The sequence below is a fragment of the Ascaphus truei genome (genome assembly GCF_040206685.1).
Source record: "Ascaphus truei isolate aAscTru1 chromosome 16 unlocalized genomic scaffold, aAscTru1.hap1 SUPER_16_unloc_1, whole genome shotgun sequence".
Lineage (NCBI taxonomy): Eukaryota > Metazoa > Chordata > Amphibia > Anura > Ascaphidae > Ascaphus > Ascaphus truei.
Genome location: NW_027453855.1, coordinates 1149 through 17616, shown reverse-complemented (window position 1 = coordinate 17616; position 16468 = coordinate 1149).

Here is a 16468-nt window from a genome sequence, read left to right as displayed (position 1 = left end):
CTCTGTCATCGCCCAGCACCCTGAATCCTGCACCCTGCCATCGCCCAGCACCCTGAATCCAGCACTCTGTCATCGCCCAGCACCCTGAATCCTGCACTCTGTCATCACCCAGCACCCTGAATCCTGCACCCTGCCATCGCCCAGCACCCTGAATCCAGCACCCTGAATCCTGCACTCTGTCATCGCCCAGCACCCTGAATCCTGCACTCTGTCATCGCCCAGCACCCTGAATCCAGCACTCTGTCATCGCCCAGCACCCTGAATCCTGCACTCTGTCATCGCCCAGCACCCTGAATCCTGCACTCTGTCATCGCCCAGCACCCTGAATCCTGCACTCTGTCATCACCCAGCACCCTGAATCCTGCACCCTGCCATCGCCCAGTACCCTGAATCCTGCACCCTGCCATCGCCCAGCACCCTGAATCCTGCACTCTGTCATCACCCAGCACCCTGAATCCTGCACCCTGCCATCGCCCAGCACCCTGAATCCAGCACTCTGTCATCGCCCAGCACCCTGAATCCTGCACTCTGTCATCACCCAGCACCCTGAATCCAGCACCCTGAATCCTGCACTCTGTCATCGCCAACACCCTGAATCCTGCACCCTGCCATCGCCCAGCACCCTGAATCCAGCACCCTGCCATCGCCCAGCACCCTGAATCCTGCACTCTGTCATCGCCCAGCACCCTGCCATCGCCCAGCACCCTGAATCCAGCACCCTGCCATCGCCCAGCACCCTGAATCCAGCACCCTGAATCCAGCACTCTGTCATCACCCAGCACCCTGAATCCAGCACCCTGCCATCGCCCAGCACCCTGAATCCAGCACCCTGCCATCACCCAGCACCCTGAATCCAGCACCCTGCCATCGCCCAGCACCCTGAATCCAGCACCCTGCCATCGCCCAGCACCCTGAATCCAGCACTCTGTCATCACCCAGCACCCTGAATCCAGCACCCTGCCATCGCCCAGCACCCTGAATCCAGCACCCTGAATCCAGCACTCTGTCATCACCCAGCACCCTGAATCCAGCACCCTGCCATCGCCCAGCACCCTGAATCCAGCACCCTGCCATCGCCCAGCACCCTGAATCCAGCACTCTGTCATCACCCAGCACCCTGAATCCAGCACCCTGCCATCGCCCAGCACCCTGAAGTGAGGTAAACGAAGCTGAGTAATCTCCCTAGGAGACGGGCAGGGAGGGTTACATACGTGTACAGACACACAGATACATGTACCGACAGACACCTTGCACCTGTATCCCCCATTGCTGCCTTGTGTCCCAATAACAGACTCTCACATAACAAAGGGAGCAGAGGGCAACAGGGCACGCAGTCTCAGGTCAGACACCTACAACTGTCCCATGTGAAGTAGCACTCGCAAATTGGAGGACAGTCTAACACATTAGGGGGGCAGTCTCATTGATTTGGAGGGAAAGCTCATACATTTGGGAGCAGTCTCGTTCATTAAAAGGGCAGTCTCATTCATTGTTGGGGAGCAGTCTCATTCATTGTTGGGGAGCAGTCTCATTCATTGGTGGGGAGCAGTCTCATTCATTGGTGGGGAGCAGTCTCATTCATTGGGTGGGGGGGGGGGACAGACTCAGGTGCTGTATTGGTTTATATTCTGTCCCATATAATCCAGCAGTCAGGGTCTGTCTTATCCCCCCTCCCCTCCTGCTATTGTTTGTTCCCAGAGGGGGATTAATGGAGGGGGGTGAAGGAGAGTCTGTGCCCCCCCCCTCCTCTCAAACGGCACATTAAACATTAACCCCAAGTAATCCAAACCTCAAGGACTCCTGCACCCCCCGCCCCCCCCCCCCCCCCGCTACGTGCAGAGCGTCAGCTCTTTAGACAGGGGCCTTGCATGAGAGAGACAGAGGAAGAGACGCACTGTGCAAGGTAACCCCCCCCAGCACTGCTCGCAGCCCACCCTGACCCCCCCTCTGCACACACGGCACAGGTATAAGTGTTACACTGCAGAATGGGGTTCAGTGACAGGCTGTGGCGTGCAGTCACACAGCGAGTGTGACACTGGCTGCTGGGTGCGGTGTGTTTGTCCACGGGTGTCATTTCAGCCAAGATGTGGAGGTGTGAAGATAAAGCCTGACTTAACGAGGTGTGTGGTTAATTAGGAGAGTCATGGAACACGGGGAGGTGTAACATCACATACGGGGTGTGTGACACGGCAAGTGTGATGCAGGCTGCAGGGTGAGTGTGATGCAGGCTGTGGGGTGAGTGGGACACAGGTTGTGGGGCGAGTGTGACAGCCTGCAGGGTGAGTGTGACAGGACGAGTGTGAGGCTGAGGGGTGAGTGGTGAGTGTGACAGGGCGAGTGTGACAGCCTGCAGGGTGAGTGTGAGGCTGTGGGGTGAGTGTGACAGTGCGAGTGTGAGGCTGTGGGGTGTGTGTGACAGGGTGAGTGTGACGCTGAGGGGCGAGTGTGACAGGACGAGTGTGAGCCTGAGGGGTGAGTGTGACAGGGCGAGTGTGACAGCCTGCAGGGTGAGTGTGACAGGGTGAGTGTGAGGCTGTGGGGTGTGTGTGACAGGGTGAGTGTGACGCTGAGGGGTAAGTGTGACAGGGCGAGTGTGAGGCTGAGGGGTGAGTGTTACAGGGCGAGTGGGATTGGCTGCTGGGTGTGTGTGACAGGGTGAGTGTGGGGTGAGTGTGACAGGGCGAGTGTGAGGTTGAGGGGTGAGTGTGACAGGTTGAGGGGTGAGTGTGACAGGGCTAGTGTGAGGTTGAGGGGTGAGTGTGACAGGGCGAGTGTGAAGCGGAGGGGTGAGTGTGACAGGGTGAGTGTGAGGTTGAGGGGTGTGTGTGACAGGGCGAGTGGAATAGGCTGCTGTGTGTGTGACAGGGTGAGTGTGGGGTGAGTGTGACAGGGCGAGTGTGAGGTTGAGGGGTGTGTGTGACAGGGCGAATGTGAGGCTGAGGGGTGAGTGTGACAGGGTGAGTGTGAGGCTGAGGGGTGAGTGTGACAGGGTGAGTGTGATAGGCTGCTGGGTGTGTGTTACAGGGTGAGTGTGACAGGGTGAGTGTGACAGGGTGAGTGTGAGGTTGAAGGGTGAGTGTGACAGAGCGAGTGTGAGGCTGAGAGGTGTGTGAGACTGAGGGGTGACTGTGACAGGGTGAGTGGGATAGGCTGCTGGGTGTGTGACAGGGTGAGTGTGATGCTGAGGGGTGAGTGTGACAGGGCGAGTGTGACAGCCCACAGGTTGAGTGTGACAGGGCGAGTGTGAGGTGTGAGTGGTGAATGTGACAGGGCAAGTGTGAGGCTGAGGGGTGAGTGTGACAGGGCAAGTGTGAGGTTGAGGGGTGAGTGTGACAGGGCGAGTGTGAGGTTGAGGGGTGAGTGTGACAGGGCGAATGTGAGGCTGAGTGGTGAGTGTGACAGGGCGAGTGGGATAGGCTGCTGGGTGTGTGACAAGGTGAGTGTGTTGCTGAGGGGTGAGTGTGACAGGGCGAGTGTGACAGCATGCAGGTTGAGTGTGACAGGGTGAGTGTGAGGCTGAGGGGTGAGTGTGACAGGGCAAGTGTGAGGCTTAGTGTGACAGGGCGAGTGTGAGGTTGAGTGGTGAGTGTGACAGGGCGAGAGTGAGGTTGAGGGGTGGGTGTGACAGGGCGTGTGTGAGGGTGAGGGGTGAGTGTGACAGGGCATGTGACAGGGCAAGTGTGCGGTTGAGGGGTGAGTGTGACAGGGCGTGTGTGAGGGTGAGGGGTGAGTGTGACACTGAGGGGTGAGTGTGACAGGGTGAGGTTGAGGGGTGAGTGTGACAGGGTGAGTGTGAGGTTGAGGGGTGAGTGTGACAGGGCACATGTGAGACTGAGGGGTCACTGTGACAGGGTGAGTGGGATAGGCTGCTGGGTGTGTGACAAGGTGAGTGTGTTGCTGAGGGGTGAGTGTGACAGGGCGAGTGTGACAGCATGCAGGTTGAGTGTGACAGGGCGAGAGTGAGGTTGAGGGGTGAGTGTGAGGCTGAGGGGTGAGTGTGACAGGGCAAGTGTGAGGCTGAGGGGTTAGTGTGACAGGGCAAGTGTGAGGTTGAGGGGTGAGTGTGACAGGGTGAGTGTGAGGTTGAGGGGTGGGTGTGACAGGGCGTGTGTGAGGGTGAGGGGTGGGTGTGACAGGACGTGTGACAGGGCAAGTGTGAGGTTGAGGGGTGAGTGTGACAGGGCGTGTGTGAGGGTGAGGGGTGAGTGTGACAGGTCGAGTGTGAGGCTGAGGGGTGAGTGTGTGTCATGGGAGAGGGGGTTTGGCCCAGTATTGAAGGAGTTACACCCCATTTGGCCACCCCCTGCTCTCACGTGGGAAGCAAGGGGTTAACTGGACTGCGGTTCAGTAAGGTGTTTTTACCTTGCTTCAGAATCCAACTGTTTATTCCCCTGTAAAAATGTATTGTCTCATCCCAGTGTTTGCACCAACACATACACTGGGATTGATGCGGGAGGCTTAAGGGGTTAATGAGCTACAGTTTTAGGAAAATACAAATATGTGTGGTGTCTTTTCAGAAATATCTGGGCTTCAAAAGGCTTGATTGAAGTTGGGTGTGAAAAGTACAGAGGAGGTTTGGTGTATGTTAACACATATTTGCAGGCCAAGGGTATATTGCTGGTAGAGACAGCTAGGACCCAGGTCTGGAGCATTGGGTGTGAAATATAGCACCTGTGACAAACGTTCTCTACACAGGAGGCCCAGCTTCAAAGCATTTCTTGACAAGGGGTTATGGGGGCCAGGGGTGCGGCTACAGAAGGAGACATCAGAATGAGTGACCTTATTAAATATAAGAATATTATGAGATGTCCTCGGCTGAACATGCTAAAAGCTACATGTGTGTATTCGTGGGACCGATTCACACATAATGATTACAGACACATGATGTCTAGCAGGTACTAAGAGACAGATATTAATATCTCTCTTAATTTTAGTATTACACGGTAATATTAGTCTCATTGGGAGCGTCATGCGTGCCAGAATGTATTAATATGTCTTGCGTGCCAATAAGTATTACTGAACTGAAGTTATGAAGTTATTTAGATAGGAAAAGCAGTTTTTAAACGTCCTGGGGTGGGAGGAGTTTTACTCTGGGGTAAGACTGTCAACCTCACCACTGATTTATGACAGAGATTGGGTGCAGGTAATTGTTCTCCAATGGCCTACACTCAATAGTAAGGTATAGACTGGAGATTTGCATATAAACCAGTGCCCAGCCTATTCTCTGTGTATTTGTGTATTTTCGTGATACATCTGAACATGTGTTATGGAAGAAATTGTCAATCCTGTATCCTGATGGCTTTCTAGTCCAAACTCCTTAAGTAAGTGTATATTTTGCCTGTTATTTGTATATCTTGTGTGGGTCTGTGTGCCTCCTCTCAGGTATAAGGAATACAAACCCAGGACTGGATCCTATCACACAGCGCCTCCCCTCTGGTATAAGGAATACAAACCCAGGACCGGATCCTATCACACAGCGCCTCCTCTCTGGTATAAGGAATACAAACCCAGGACCTGATCCTATCACACAGCGCCTCCTCTCTGGTATAAGGAATACAAACCCAGGACCGGATCCTATCACACAGCGCCTCCTCTCTGGTATAAGGAATACAAACCCAGCACCGGATCCTATCACACCGCGCCTCCTCTCTGGTATAAGGAATACAAACCCAGGACCGGATCCTATCACACAGCGCCTCCTCTCTGGTATAAGGAATACAAACCCAGGACCGGATCCTATCACACAGCGCCTCCTCTCTGGTATAAGGAATACAAACCCAGGACCGGATCCTATCACACAGCGCCTCCTCTCTGGTATAAGGAATACAAACCCAGGACCGGATCCTATCACACAGCGCCTCCTCTCTGGTATAAGGAATACAAACCCAGGACCGGATCCTATCACACAGCGCCTCCTCTCTGGTATAAGGAATACAAACCCAGGACCGGATCCTATCACACAGCGCCTCCTCTCTGGTATAAGGAATACAAACCCAGGACCGGATCCTATCACACAGCGCCTCCTCTCTGGTATAAGGAATACAAACCCAGGACCGGAGCCTATCACACAGCGCCTCCTCTCTGGTATAAGGAATACAAACCCAGGACCGGATCCTATCACACAGCGCCTCCTCTCTGGTATAAGGAATACAAACCCAGGACCGGATCCTATCACACCGCACCTCCTCTCTGGTATAAGGAATACAAACCCAGGACCGGATCCTATCACACAGCGCCTCCTCTCTGGTATAAGGAATACAAACCCAGGACCGGATCCTATCACACAGCGCCTCCTCTCTGGTATAAGGAATACAAACCCAGGACCGGATCCTATCACACAGCGCCTCCTCTCTGGTATAAGGAATACAAACCCAGGACCGGATCCTATCACACAGCGCCTCCTCTCTGGTATAAGGAATACAAACCCAGGACCGGATCCTATCACACAGCGCCTCCTCTCTGGTATAAGGAATACAAACCCAGGACTGGATCCTATCACACAGCGCCTCCTCTCTGGTATAAGGAATACAAACCCAGGACCGGATCCTATCACACCGCGCCTCCTCTCTGGTATAAGGAATACAAACCCAGGACCGGATCCTATCACACCGCGCCTCCTCTCTGGTATAAGGAATACAAACCCAGGACCGGATCCTATCACACAGCGCCTCCTCTCTGGTATAAGGAATACAAACCCAGGACCGGATCCTATCACACAGCGCCTCCTCTCTGGTATAAGGAATACAAACCCAGGACCGGATCCTATCACACCGCGCCTCCTCTCTGGTATAAGGAATACAAACCCAGGACCGGATCCTATCACACCGCGCCTCCTCTCTGGTATAAGGAATACAAACCCAGGACCGGATCCTATCACACAGCGCCTCCTCTCTGGTATAAGGAATACAAACCCAGGACCGGATCCTATCACACCGCGCCTCCTCTCTGGTATAAGGAATACAAACCCAGGACTGGATCCTATCACACAGCGCCTCCTCTCTGGTATAAGGAATACAAACCCAGGACCGGATCCTATCATACCGCGCCTCCTCTCTGGTATAAGGAATACAAACCCAGGACCGGATCCTATCACACAGCGCCTCCTCTCTGGTATAAGGAATACAAACCCAGGACCGGATCCTATCACACAGCGCCTCCTCTCTGGTATAAGGAATACAAACCCAGGACCGGATCCTATCACACAGCGCCTCCTCTCTGGTATAAGGAATACAAACCCAGGACCGGATCCTATCACACAGCGCCTCCTCTCTGGTATAAGGAATACAAACCCAGGACCGGATCCTATCACACAGCGCCTCCTCTCTGGTATAAGGAATACAAACCCAGGACCGGAGCCTATCACACAGCGCCTCCTCTCTGGTATAAGGAATACAAACCCAGGACCGGATCCTATCACACCGCGCCTCCTCTCTGGTATAAGGAATACAAACCCAGGACCGGATCCTATCACACAGCGCCTCCTCTCTGGTATAAGGAATACAAACCCAGGACCGGATCCTATCACACAGCGCCTCCTCTCTGGTATAAGGAATACAAACCCAGGACCGGATCCTATCACACAGCGCCTCCTCTCTGGTATAAGGAATACAAACCCAGGACCGGATCCTATCACACCGCGCCTCCTCTCTGGTATAAGGAATACAAACCCAGGACCGGATCCTATCACACCGCGCCTCCTCTCTGGTATAAGGAATACAAACCCAGGACCGGATCCTATCACACCGCGCCTCCTCTCTGGTTATGTCCAACAAATAAGCTGATTTCTATTACTGTTTTCACCTTAAGTCTCTTGGCTGTGTGCTGCGGTCACTTTGCTTTCCGTGCTGCGGGCGAGCAAGACAGGTTGCGGGCGAGCGGGACAGGCTGCGGGCGAGCAGGACAGGTTGCGGGCGAGCAGGACAGGCTGCGGGCGAGCGGGACAGGCTGCGGGCGAGTGAGACAGGCTGCGGCCGAGCAGGACAGGCTGCGGGCGAGTGAGACAGGCTGCGGCCGAGTGGGACAGGCTGGGGGTAAGTGGGACAGGCTGGGGGTGAGTGGGACAGGCTGGGGGTAAGTGGGACAGGATGCTGTCGAGCAGGACAGGCTGCGGGCGAGCGGGACAGGCTGCGGGCGAGCGGGACAGGCTGCGGGCGAGCAGGACAGGTTGCGGGCGAGCAGGACAGGCTGCGGGCGAGCGGGACAGGCTGCGGGCGAGTGAGACAGGCTGCGGCCGAGCAGGACAGGCTGCGGGCGAGTGAGACAGGCTGCGGCCGAGTGGGACAGGCTGGGGGTAAGTGGGACAGGCTGGGGGTGAGTGGGACAGGCTGGGGGTAAGTGGGACAGGATGCTGTCGAGCAGGACAGGCTGCGGGCGAGCGGGACAGGCTGCAGGCGAGTGGGTCAGGCTGCTGTCACTTTGCTTTCCCTGCTGCGGGTGAGTTGAACAGACTGTGGGCGAGCGTGACAGGCTGCAGGCGAGTGAGACAGGCTGCAGGCGAGTGAGACAGGCTGCGGGCGAGCAGGACAGGCTGTGGGCGAGTGGAACAGGATGCGGGCGAGTGGGACAGGATGCGGGCGAGTGGAGGAACATGAGTGGGGGAAGCCATCTTGAGCCCTGGCAGCAGACACTGACTCACTTCCAGGTCTCACGCCTGGGGCTCCGTGCTCTCCTCCCTGCATTCTCTGCTCACTGCTGCCCCCCTCTCCTCCCTGCATTCTCTGCTCACTGCTGCCCCCCTCTCTCCTCCATGCATTCTCTGCTCACTGCTGCCCCCCTCTCTCCTACCTGCATTCTCTGCTCTCTGCTGCCCCCTTCTCCTCCCTGCATTCTCTGCTCACTGCTGCCCCTCTCTCCTACCTGCATTCTCTGCTCTCTGCTGCCCCCTTCTCCTCCCTGCATTCTCTGCTCACTGCTGCCCCCCTCTCCTCCCTGCATTCTCTGCTCACTGCTGCCCCCTTCTCCTCCCTGCATTCTCTGCTCACTGCTGCCCCCCTCTCCTCCCTGCATTCTCTGCTCTCTGCTGCCCCCCTCTCCTCCCTGCATTCTCTGCTCACTGCTGCCCCCCTCTCCTCCCTGCATTCTCTGCTCACTGCTGCCCCCCTCTCCTCCCTGCATTCTCTGCTCTCTGCTGCCCCCTCTCTCCTCCCTGCATTCTCTGCTCACTGCTGCCCCCCTCTCTCCTCCCTGCATTCTCTGCTCTCTGCTGCCCCCCTCTCCTCCCTGCATTCTCTGCTCACTGCTGCCCCCCTCTCCTCCCTGCATTCTCTGCTCTCTGCTGCCCCCTCTCCCCCCTGCATTCTCTGCTCACTGCTGCCCCCCTCTCCTCTCTGCATTCTCTGCTCTCTGCTGCCCCCCTCTCCTCCCTGCATTCTCTGCTCTCTGCTGCCCCCCTCTCCTCCCTGCATTCTCTGCTCTCTGCTGCCCCCTCTCCTCCCTGCATTCTCTGCTCACTGCTGCCCCCCTCTCCTCCCTGCATTCTCTGCTCACTGCTGCCCCCTCTCCTCCCTGCATTCTCTGCTCTCTGCTGCCCCCCTCTCCTCCCTGCATTCTCTGCTCACTGCTGCCCCCCTCTCCTCCCTGCATTCTCTGTTCTCTGCTGTCCCCCTCTCCTCCCTGCATTCTCTGCTCTCTGCTGCCCCCCTCTCCTCCCTGCATTCTCTGCTGCCCCCCTCTCTCCTCCCTGCATTCTCTGCTCACTGCTGCCCCCTTCTCCTCCCTGCATTCTCTGCTCTCTGCTGCCCCCCTCTCCTCCCTGCATTCTCTGCTCACTGCTGCCCCCCTCTCCTCCCTGCATTCTCTGCTCTCTGCTGCCCCCCTCTCCTCCCTGCATTCTCTGCTCACTGCTGCCCCCCTCTCATCCCTGCATTCTCTGCTGCCCCACTCTCCTCCCTGCATTCTCTGCTCACTGCTGCCCCCTCTCCTCCCTGCATTCTCTGCTCTCTGCTGCCCCTCTCCTCCCTGCATTCTCTGCTCACTGCTGCCCCTGTCTCCTCCCTGCATTCTCTGCTCACTGCTGCCCCCCTCTCCTCCCTGCATTCTCTGCTCACTGCTGCCCCTCTCTTCTCCCTGCATTCTCTGCTCACTGCTGCCCCCCTCTCCTCCCTGCATTCTCTGCTCTCTCCTGCCCCCCTCTCCCCCTGCATTCTCTGCTCTCTGCTGCCCCCCCTCTCCTCCCTGCATTCTCTGCTGCCCCCCCTCCCCTCCCTGCATTCTCTGCTCTCGGCTGCCCCCTCTCCTCCCTGCATTCTCTGCTCACTGCTTCCCCCCTCTCCTCCCTGCATTCTCTGCTGCCCACCTCCTCCCTGCATTCTCTCCTCACTGCTGCCCCCTCTCCTCCCTGCATTCTCTGCTCTCTGCTGCCCCCCCTCTCCTCCCTGCATTCTCTGCTCACTGCTGCCCCCCTCTCCTCCCGGCATTCTCTGCTCTCTGCTGCCCCCCTCTCCTCCCTGCATTCTCTGCTCACTGCTGCCCCCCTCCTCCCTGCATTCTCTGCTCTCTGCTGCCCCCCTCTCCTCCCTGCATTCTCTGCTCACTGCTGCCCCCCTCCTCCCTGCATTCTCTGCTCACTGCTGCCCCCCTCCTCCCTGCATTCTCTGCTCACTGCTGCCCCCCTCCTCCCTGCATTCTCTGCTCTCTGCTGCCCCCCCTCTCCTCCCTGCATTCTCTGCTCACTGCTGCCCCCCTCCTCCCTGCATTCTCTGCTCTCTGCTGCCCCCCTCTCCTCCCTGCATTCTCTGCTCACTGCTGCCCCCTCTCCTCCCTGTATTCTCTGCTCTCTGCTGCCCCCCTCTCCTCCCTGCATTCTCTGCTCACTGCTGCCCCCTCTCCCCCCTGCATTCTCTGCTCTCTGCTGCCCCCCTCTCCTCCCTGCATTCTCTGCTCACTGCTGCCCCCCTGCTCTCCTCCCTGCATTCTCTGCTCTCTGCTGCCCCCCTGCTCTCCTCCCTGCAGTCTCTGCTGCCCCCTCTCCTCCCTGCATTCTCTGCTGCCCCCCCTGCTCTCCTCTCTGCATTCTCTGCTCTTTGCTGCCCCCCCTCTCTCCTCCCTGCATTCTCTTCTCTCTACTGCCCCCCCTGCTCTCCTCCCTGCATTCTCTGCTCTCTGCTGCCCCCCCTGCTCTCCTCCCTGCATTCTCTGCTCACTGCTGCCCCCCGCTCTCCTCCCTGCATTCTCTGCTCACTGCTGCCCCCCTCTCCTCCCTGTATTCTCTGCTCTCTGCTGCCCCCCTCTCCTCCCTGCATTCTCTGCTCACTGCTGCCCCCCTCTCCTCCCTGCATTCTCTGCTCACTACTGCCCCCCTCTCCCCCCTGCATTCTCTGCTCTCTGCTGCCCCCCTGCTCTCCTCCCTGCATTCTCTGCTCTCTGCTGCCCCCCTGCTCTCCTCCCTGCATTCTCTGCTGCCCCCTTCTCTCCTCCCTGCATTCTCTGCTGCCCCCCCTGCATTCTCTGCTCTTTGCTGCCCCCCTCTCTCCTCCCTGCATTCTCTTCTCTCTACTGCCCCCCCTGCTCTCCTCCCTGCATTCTCTGCTCTCTGCTGCCCCCCCTGCTCTCCTCCCTGCATTCTCTGCTCACTGCTGCCCCCCCGCTCTCCTCCCTGCATTCTCTGCTCTCTGCTGCCCCCCTGCTCTCCTCCCTGCATTCTTTGCTGCCCCCCATGCTCTCCTACCTGCATTCTCTGCTCATTGCTGTATTGTATTGTATGTCTTTATTGATATAGCGCCATTAATGTACATAGCGCTTCACAGTAGTAATACACGTGGTAATCAAATAAATAACAGATAATATAAATAAGAGATCATGGGAATAAGTGCTTCAGACATAAAAGTAACATTTCGGAAGAGGAGTCCCTGCCCCGAGGAGCTTACAGTCTAATTGGTAGGTAGGTAGAACGTACAGAGACAGTAGGAGGGTATTTTTTATTTATACAGAGACAGTAGGAGGGAGTTCTGGTAAGTGCGTCTGCAGGGGGACAAGCTTTATGTATCATGTGTTCAGAATATCCACAGTGCTATTCATATGCTTCTTTAAGCACGTGTGTCTTAAGGTGGGTCTTAATGGTGCATAGAGAGGGTGCTAGTCGGGTACTGAGGGGAAGGGCATTCCAGAGGTGTGGGGCAGTCAGTGAGAAAGGTTTAAGGCGGGAGAGGGCTTTAGATACAAAGGGGGTAGAAAGAAGACATCCTTGAGAAGAACGCAAGAGTCTGGATGGTGCATAACGAGAAGTTAGGGCTGAGATGTAAGGAGGGGCAGAGGGGGGTATCGTGAGATATTAGGGGGAGATGTAAGGAGGGGCAGAAGAGTGTAAAGCTTTAAAAGTGAGGAGAAGAATGGAGTGTGAGATGCGGGATTTGATCGGAAGCCAGGAGAGGGATTTCAGCAGGGGAGACGCTGAGACAGATCTAGGAAAGAGTAGAGTGATTCTGGCAGCAGCGTTTAGGATAGATTGTAGGGGAGACAGGTGAGAGGCAGGAAGGCCGGACAGCAGGAGGTTACAGTAATCAAGACGGGAGAGAATGAGGGCCTGAGTCAGAGTTTTAGCAGTCGAGCAACAGAGGAAAGGGCGTATCTTTGTTATATTGCGGAGGAAAAAGCGACAGGTTTTAGATATGTTTTGAATGTGAGGGGCGAATGTGAGAGAGGAGTCGAGTGTGACCCCTAGGCAGCGTGCTTGGGCTACTGGGTGAATGATCGTAGTTCCAACAGTAATGTGGAAGGAGGTAGTAGGGCCAGGTTTGGGAGGAAGTATGAGGAGCTCTGTTGTAGCCATGTTGAGTTTAAGGCGGCGGAGGGCATCCAGGATGATATCGCAGAGAGACATTCAGAAACTTTGGTGTGTACAGCTGGTGTAAGGACAGGTGTTGAAAAGTACATTTATGTGTCAGCATAGAGGTGATATTTGTATGTCTTTATTTATATAGCGCCATTAGTGTACATAGCGCTTCACAGTAGTAATAAATGTGGTAAACAAATAAATAACAGATAATATAAATAACAGATCATGGGAATAAGCGCTTTAGACATAAAAGTAACATTTCGGAAAGAGTCCCTGCCCCGAGGAGCTTACAGTCTAATTGGTAGGTAGGGAGAACGTACAGAGACAGTAGGAGGGAGTTCTGGTAAGTGCGTCTGCAGGGGGCCAAGCTTTATGTATCATGTGTTCAGAATATCCACAGTGCTATTCATATGCTTCTTTAAGCAAGTGTGTCTTAAGGTGGGTCTTAAAGGTGGCTAGAGAGGGTGCTAGTCGGGTACTGAGGGGAAGGGCATTCCAGAGGTGTGGGGCAGAAAGTGAGAAAGGTTTAAGGCGGGAGAGGGCTTTAGATACAAAGGGGGTAGAAAGAAGACATCCTTGAGAAGAACGCAAGAGTCTGGATGGTGCATACCGAGAAATTAGGGCTGAGATGTAAGGAGGGGCAGAAGAATGTAAAGCTTTAAAAGTGAGGAGAAGAATGGAGTGTGAGATGCGGGATTTGATTGGAAGCCAGGAGAGGGATTTCATGAGGGGAGATGCTGAGACAGATCTAGGAAAGAGTAGAGTGATTCTGGCAGCAGCATTTAGGATAGATTGTAGGGGAGACAGGTGAGAGGCAGGAAGGCCGGACAGCAGGAGGTTACAGTAATCAAGACGGGAGAGAATGAGGGCCTGAGTCAGAGTTTTAGCAGTCGAACAACAGAGGAAAGGGCGTAACTTTGTTATATTGCGGAGGAAAAAGCGACAAGTTTTAGAAATGTGGACCACATTTTAAACCCAAAAGATGTTATTAGGTCACCTAGAGAGTGTACAGAGAAAAGAGAAGAGGTCCCAGGACAGAGTACCCCCACAGAGATATTAATAGAGGAGGAGGAGGTGTTAGCAGAAGAGAAACTGAAAGTACGATGGGAGAGGTAGGATGAGATCCAGGATAGAGCTTTGTTCAGAATACCAAGAGTATGGAGAATATGAAGGAGAAGAGGGTGGTCCACGGTGTCAAATGCTGCAGAGAGGTCGAGTAATATGAGCAGAGTGTAATGACCTCTGTATTTGGCAGCATGGAGGTCGTCAGTTATTTTAGTCAGGGCTGTTTCAGTTGAGTGAGCAGTGCGGAAGCCAGATTGTAGAGGGTCTAGGAGAGAATAGGTGTTGAGAAAATGGAGCAAGCGAGAGAATACAAGACGTTCAAGGAGTTTAGAGGCAAAAGGCAGGTGGGAGACAGGTCGATAGTTAGAAAGACAGATAGGGTCACTGCTGCCCCCCGCTCTCCTCCCTGCATTCTCTGCTGCCCCTCCCTGCATTCTCTGCTCACTGCTGCCCCCCTGCTCTCCTCCCTGCATTCTCTGCTCTGCTGCCCCCTGCATTCTCTGCTCTCTGCTGCCCCCCTGCTCTCCTACCTTCATTCTCTGCTGTCCCCCTGCATTTTCTGCTCTCTGCTGCCCCCTCTCCCCTCCCTGCATTTTCTGCTCTCTGCTGCCCCCTCTCCCCTCCCTGCATTCTCTGCTGCCCCTCTCCGCCCTGCATTCTCTGCTCTCTGCTGCCCCCACCTGCATTTTCTGCTCTCTGCGCCCCCCCCCTCTCTCCTCCCTGCTTTCTCTGCACCCCCCCCCTGCTCTGATGATCAAAACCGAGACAGTAACACAAAAACGGGATATTTTAAAGAATGTATAAAAGGTACAGTATAAAAAGTGTACACACACACACACACACACACACACACACACACACACACACACACACACACACACACACACACACACACACACACACACACACACACACACACACACACTGCACCTGTGGGAGAAGCGGACATTGTTTTGATTCCACCGCGTCATACAAGAATTTAAACAATCCCAAGATGCAAAAACAATTTAATATGCAGATCTGTGCAAAGATGTAAGAAAATGTAACTGTAATATGGCGAAACTACCGAAGACACAGATACCCAACAAGCTCTGAGAAAACCCAAACATTACCACATCATATATATCAGTATCGAATAAATGAGTTCCTCAGTATTAGGTGAAACCTTTTTTATTTGGACTAACAATTTATGTCATAGGACAAGCTTTCGCGAGTTTTCCTCTCTTCCTCAGGTCGGCAATACTGATATACACAGGTCAGCGATACTGATATACACAGGTCAGCGATACTGATATACACAGGTCAGCGATACTGATATACACAGGTTTCTGTGACTTAGACAGGGATTGGGGAAAAACAAAGGAAGAATAAAGAACAGACAGGCACTGGAAGGGTGTTAAAACTGCGATAAGGAAGGTGAGAATTAGGGATGGGGGGTGTGACAGCGTAGAAATAATATCAATGAGTCAAGGGTTCAAAGTATCAACGTGAGTTTATCTGCACCCAGGTACAAGTGAGAGAAAGAATTCAAAAATGAACTAATTTCTCTCAAAACATATTGCTTGGATCACATTTTTATACATTTCAAAATGAGTAATACGCCCCTTAAGGGGGCTGGCTTAGAGATAAATAACAATATGATGACTTATATAAAAATCCTTATTCATGCATAAATATGCTTCGCATGCTATACTTTATCCTATATATTTCACCGTAATGTGGGCCTCTTAACCTCCTGACTTAGGCTGAGTCCCCGCTGGCGCTGAGCGAGCGGGAAAGTTTAAAAAAATGTGTTTACTAAAGAGCCGAGCGTGTGTGCCCGCGCATCGCGTGAGCGGGAACATGCATATATATATATATATATATATATGCATGTAACCGCAGCGAGCTCAGCGCCAGCGGGGACTCAGCCTTAGGGAGTAAACGCTCAGCCCTTTGGGTGTAGCTGCAACATAAGAGAAGTGGAGCTCAGCAAGAATGACTTTTCTGGAAAAACTCTTACAAATGCAATTATTTCAATTCCATGACTAGTTAGGAATTATAGTGACAACATAAACAGACAGACAAGTTCCTCCTTGAATGCACTCAGAAAGGTAAATCAGAGTGATATGGTTGATAACATTAAAAACCTTTTAATCACCAAATAGTAAAAACATCTTGTATAGAGGGAAATGGTAGAAATAGTCCACGGCCAGTCCCTTAAAACAAACCAAGAAAAAATCTTCCCATGTGTGTATATGGAAGATAATAAATGATAATACACCACCTAGATGTGGGCTACAAAAAACTGCAAAGTCTCGCCAAAATGTAACTACAAACTTGAAAACCAGTCCTGTTGACAGGAATTCTATTGTCAAAAACCAACACACCTATAAAAAAGTATGCTGATACTGAATCTGAAGAGGCGGTTTATATACAGTTCGTGGGTCATGGAACCCCTACACACGTATAACTAGACCACAAAGAGTTGGGGTGACCAGAGGTGACCAGAACGTGATGACGTCATCATACTGAGCGGACGCCTCCTAGCAGTGGGATGAAACTGTTGCGGCTGCAGCTGCTGACTTAGCAGGCTACAACCCTCCATCTCGGCACCCCGCCCCCTCTGCCTACACTGTAGGATCGTGAGATGTT